This window comes from Taudactylus pleione, unplaced genomic scaffold, assembly GCF_031769625.1.
Source record: "Taudactylus pleione unplaced genomic scaffold, aTauple2 ptg000711l, whole genome shotgun sequence".
NCBI classification, from domain to species: Eukaryota; Metazoa; Chordata; class Amphibia; order Anura; family Myobatrachidae; genus Taudactylus; species Taudactylus pleione.
This window is the reverse complement of record NW_028285113.1, coordinates 5665752-5671772: the sequence shown is the minus strand read 5'-3', so window position 1 is coordinate 5671772 and position 6021 is coordinate 5665752. Positions and strand designations below refer to the sequence as shown.

At 48.0% G+C, this 6021-nt stretch overlaps 1 pseudogene; it reads left to right on the top strand.

The window, feature by feature from the left end:
- The first annotated feature begins 4140 nt into the window (after positions 1-4140).
- On the top strand, positions 4141-5303 carry LOC148477454 (kelch domain-containing protein 7B-like; annotated as a pseudogene).
- The last annotated feature ends 718 nt before the right edge of the window (positions 5304-6021 follow it).

Below are 6021 nucleotides of genomic sequence, written 5' to 3'. Positions count from 1 at the left end.
GTGTCTTTTTTCAGTAACTTCCGATCCGATGCGCGCTCCCGCTGTTCGTACAATCGTGTCTTCTGATCATATGTGCAGCACATCTTGCCCGTCGTATCCGTATGAGGATCGTGCCGTTTATTTTGTTCATGCGATCCATCGTGTGGCATTTCAAGTCATTTCAATGACTGTTTCCCTGATGAACCTGAGAGACAAAGGATCGATCTTATGACTGATCCTGTGCTAGAAAAACCACAAACATGCTGCAGGGACTGCCAGTGAGCTCCAGGAGAATCGTAGGGAAAACGTATCATTCATCTGATCTTATGCTGGTCGTTTAGGTGTATGGGCCCTATTAGGTATGCTGACTGTACTGATTAGCCTCCCATTACCAGGCAGTATTACATTATAAGGGAAGCTCTGAGTCACGGTGATAAAACTGATCATTCTCAGAGGAAGATTTCAACGTCAGTCTTTCCAGCCCCTAAATTAAAGCCAGCATGCTGCATATCATTTTATTCAGCAGAAGCTGCTCGTGCTATCTATTCACAGCGTTGTGCGAATAACACACATTGGAAGGTAAAAAGATTCACGAAAAGGATGCTCGGCGCTGAGTGATGGCACGGCATGGCGCGACTAGAACGGCTGTATAACGCGCCATGAGGTTAGATGTATGTGGACCCATCTGTATAGGGCAGTGTTGGCTAACCTTGACACTCCAGCTGTTGTGGAACTATATATCCCAGCATGCGCTGCCACAGTTTTAGCATGCTCTAATAGCAAAACTAACAGTGCATGCTGGGTTATGTAGTTCCATAACAGCTGGAGTGTCAAGGTTAGCCAACACTGGTATAGGGGCTGCTTTCTTGCCAAATTTACCAAGGTCTGGTAGCTAATGCCATCTAAAGATGTTGTTAGCCATTATAGCCTATAGGGTAAAGTTGGCAAAAAGCCCCGGGGGAGAGCCTCCCTGGCAGATATGCAGAGTAGTGTGGTGTCTGCACGGCTACCAGCTGGCGTTATAGGCTTAAAGATGGAAGTGTGCTGGAGCCATTTATGAACAATTCAGTTCGGGAGGTTGCTACAAACAGTATTCATGGAGCCCACAGCAGGTGGGCAGATGTGCTTTACATGCCAAGGCAGATTTTTAGTCCCAGTCCGGGCCTACATGGCAGTAATAAATTACTTTTTCCTTTCTAATAAACTGAGCTTCCAAGGAAACGGGCATAAGAGACCTGACACCTGTATATGTGTTAGGGAAATATGACATTTGGGCAAAGTTCTAGGAAATTTTTTTTGCAGACCTAAAGGATTGATATAAACGAATGTAGTAGCATATATTACATTCCTCCCAACATGACCCTCTCCAGGAGGGACACAATGCTCTGGTCCTGGACTTCCCTGGTCATTTATGATTGGTGGAGGCTCCAGAGGTGAAGCTGCAGCACCGTCCAAAATTCAAATAGGGGAGTCACACCAACTGCCAGTGAGTCCCAGTCAGTGATGTTTGGCAGCGTGTGAAATGGCAGTTGGTGTGACTCCCCTATTTGAATTTTGGACTGTGCTGCAGCCCCACCTCTTACCAGGGAAGTCCAGGACCAGAGCACTGTGTCTGTCCTGGAGAGGGTCATGTTGGGAGGTGTATGTATGCATATAATTATATATATGTATATATATATCTATATAAAAAATATACACAGAGTGCAATTTTTCAGCAGGAACTCAGGCCCTGATTCAGGATTCAGGGCGTCTTTTTCTTTTTATGGAGCGGCCTCCTGGCAGCTCGCATTGCTGTGGGTTACCACCCACAGCTAATGCGAGCGGCCAGGATAATGGTCGCGATGGTCAAGACCATCGCGACCATCGGGCTTGCGACGAGACCCTTGTGGTAGGGTCTCGTTGCCGCAAGCCCCAGAGAGCTTTCGGCTCAAACAAACGGTACGCCTCCGTCTGGCCAGCCACCCCCCCGGCCCGCCCACCAAGGGGGGCGTGCTGTCACTCAACATCGACAGCACGCCCCCTTTGGTGTGAGACCCGGAGCGACGGATTGCCCGTCGCTATCCGGATCTCGCGCATGCGCACAACGGAGCCAGCTCCATCGTGCGCATGCGCTCTGGGCCACAATCGACCCGGTTGCGAGCGCTCGCGACCGGGTCTGAATCAGACCCTGATTCAGAGCCGGACGCTCTGAAAGAGCGCTCGCTCTGAATCAGGGCGTCTTTTTCTTTTTATGGAGCGGCCTCCTGGCCGCTCGCATTGCTGTGGGTTACCACCCACAGCTAATGCGAGCGGCCAGGATAATGGGCGCGATGGTCAAGACCATCGCGACCATCGGGCTTGCGACGAGACCCTTGTGGTAGGGTCTCGTTGCCGCAAGCCCCAGAGAGCTTTCGGCTCAAACAGAGCCGAAAGCTCTCCCACTGACATCACTTGTGATGTCAGTGGGGCCGCCCCCAGACGGTAGGCGTTCTCATGGGAACGCCTCCGTCTGGCCAGCCACCCCCCCGGCCCGCCCACCAAGGGGGGCGTGCTGTCACTCAACATCGACAGCACGCTTTGGTGTGAGACCCGGAGCGACGGATTGCCCGTCGCTATCCGGGTCTCGCGCATGCGCACAACGGAGCCAGCTCCGTTGTGCGCATGCGCTCTGGGCCACCATCGACCCGGTTGCGAGCGCCCAGCGCTCGTGACCAGGTCTGAATCTGGCCCTGATTCAGAGCCGGACGCTCTGAAAGAGCGCTCACTCTGAATTGGGGCATTTTTTTGGGAGCAGCCAGGATGATGATCGCGTTGGTCAGACCATCGGGCTTGCGACGAAACCCTTGTGGTAGGGTCTCGTGGCCGCAAGCCCCCGAGACCTTCTGGCTCCACTGGTGATGTCAGTGGGGCAGCCCACAAACGGCAGGCGTTCGCATGGGAACGCCTCCATTTGTGAAGCCACCCCCACGCCACGCCTCCAAAACGGTGCGAGCTGTTGATCAAAATCGACAGCCGCCACCTTTAGGTGCGAGACCCAGAGCAACGGAGCGTGCGTCGCTAGCCGAGTCTCGCGCATGCGCACGTCAGAGCCGGCTCTGGCGCGCCCATGCGCAGTGGCCTAACATCGACCCGCTCGCAAGCGGGTCTGAATCAGGCCATCTGTTCCTGAAACTCTCACTAACTATGACGTAATGTCTAGGGCCAAGATGCATTCTCCATGAGATAAGTTTTATTTTTAAGTCTCATTTCAGTGCCTTCTTTTCTAAATACTAATATATATATATATATATATATATAATATATATATATATACATATACATAAAATCAGCAGGTCCCAAGTATACAGGGGGCACTGCACAGGCTGGCAGGGACTAGGCAGGTCCTTATGACATCACTGGTTAGTCTTTATGACATCACTCACACCTAGCAGGTTAAAGCAAGTGTCTCTATAATATTAGATGTTTTTCTTTTCAGTAACCTGGAGGAAAGACTGACATTGCATCTTTAATTATCTGTGACAACCTACCGTCATGTGAGACAGATACCTAGCACAATGAGAGGGAATGTTGCTTATGCCCTTGGAGCATTCGCTGTGGCTGCAGGCGTAAGTGCAGCCACCCATTGGTTTCTTTCTCGCCACAGTAAGAAGGAAACAAGATGATGAACCTGACCTACAGAGAGGCCGAGACTTGATAGAAGATGGACAGTTCCCAAGGGATAGTCCTAAATGGCCTGATGAAGTGCCAGGAGAGAACGTCACCATACCACAGGTCAGTGATGAGGTCGACATAAAGTGGACATCTTTGCCATTTGACAATCAGCTTCCAGGACTCTCAGTAAGATCTATAGAGTCACCTGGTGTTGCTGATGCTAATGATGTAAAAAGAACGGCGTGTGGAACAGACATTTAACATGGTTGACACCTTTTTGCCACCGACTGGACCTAGAGAAGAGACTGTCCTTGATGGGATGTGTATTAGTTCCAGCATGACGTGTTTTGAAAAAGATCTGCAAAACTATTATACATGTTGTGACTCCATTCCTAAAGAGGATAAAAAAGCATCGCTACCATCTGATGATAAAGAAGCATCGCTCCATCCGATGAAAAAGAATCATCGCTACCAACTGATGATGAAGAAGCGTCACTACCATACGATAGTGTAAAAACATTGTGTGCAGTAATGTCCGATGCCGATATAGTGGAGAATCCAGAGCTTCCCATTCCAAAGAGCCTCCAGTGTAGAGAAGGAGCAGAGAGATTTCACCTGACACTGGGAAGCTGCCTACCACTGTTACAGTCGGCAAGAAATAACCGTGTGCCAGGGCATCTACAAGCAATTTACACTGTACTTAGTGGCAACTACCTGAATGTGCTGAAAGACTTGACTGGCTCAGAGAGAAAGCGGATTCTCCACATGAGAATGACGGGAACCATTTCGCTGTGTAAAGTTGAGGCAAGGAGAACATCTGACCTGAGTACAGACATCGGCTGTACAGCGCAGACAGCTCAATCTCAGGACAGAGCTCAACTATACTCCCTTAGTATGGAAACAAACAGCTGGAAAATGATGACTACCATCCCAGAGGAAGCCTGCCTGATAGGATGCAGCATCTGCTCTCTGTATAACTACCTGTTTGTTGCAGGAGGCGTACAAAGACCAATGAGGGCACAGTATACTCTAACAAATTCATGTGTTACAACCCCCTCACTGGTATATGGAGCCAACTTGCGCCAATGTTAGAGGCAAGATCCCATCTAAAGCTCATCCCACTTGACGGCTTCCTGTACGCCATAGGAGGAAAGGGCTCACATACTATGGAGAAGTACAATCCAAGGTCAGACACCTGGACCTTTGCAGTGCCCCTACCCAAAGGCTCATTTCCAGTATCTCATGAAGCTGCCACATGTGCAGGAAAGATATACATCAAAGGGAGAGATTTAGATTACTGGCTCTTCAAATACAAACTCAGACGTGACCGGTGGACAAAACGTCATTATAATGCCTGCTGGTGCCGACCCTGTGACATGGTGGCCATTGGCCGCATTCTCTATAGCTTTGGCTTACGCCAGGACTGTGTCACCATCATCCAGTACAATACAGCAACCAAAAAGTGGTCGGAGCACAGAACAACTTTCCCGGGCAGCGAGGTTCCCTTTAGATGCGCAGCGCTGGATGGCACCATCTATTGCATCAACAGGGAGACAACCGCGCGCTTCTCAGTCATCAATGGAAAAGCTGCGTTCCAGTCAGCATATTTCAGCGCTGTACCTGCCCGTGGTATAGACTACCCTTGTCTCACTGCTTTACACCTGCGTGGGGTAATTACATAAACATCTCTGTAACATCTCTATAATATATCTATAACATATTTATAACATCTCTATAATATATCTATAACATCTTTATAACATCTCTAAAATATATCTATAACATCTCTATAACAGCTCTATAACATCTCTATAACAGCTCTATAATATATCTATAACATCTCTATAATATATCTATAACAGCTCTATAACATCTGTATTAATTGTTGAATGACTGTTTACACATTAATGTCTTCAATAAAGTGAGTGCAAAAATTTGTGCTATGTTTTAACAACATTTTGTTTGCCGTTATTTCTTATAGTTGTGAAATTAAATCCTATTTATTGATCATTATGGGTTTATTGGTGCATACAATGGTGTGTTCCAACATACAACAATCATTCATTTTAGTGATAGAGTCACAGAAGCTCCCAGCTGTGGACAACTGTATATAGTTCATGTGTGGCCAGACGGCCTGCTCAGCCCACTACTGCCTCATGTGGTCAAAATAAATATAAGGGATGTTTTAACTTTGCACAATTGTGGTTTCTTTCCTATTTTTTTACTTCCTAAAACTCTTAGTGATAGTCCCGTAATGTATAATTACTCTTATCCGCTTTTCAGCAGCAAACCCTCATCACAGAGTTGCCAAATTATTGCAACACAGTAATACAGTGACAGCGGTATTCAATTTAAGGCGATGTCTGGTCACGATCAGGGCCACCAATTTCTGAATGGGGCCTGGGTACTGGG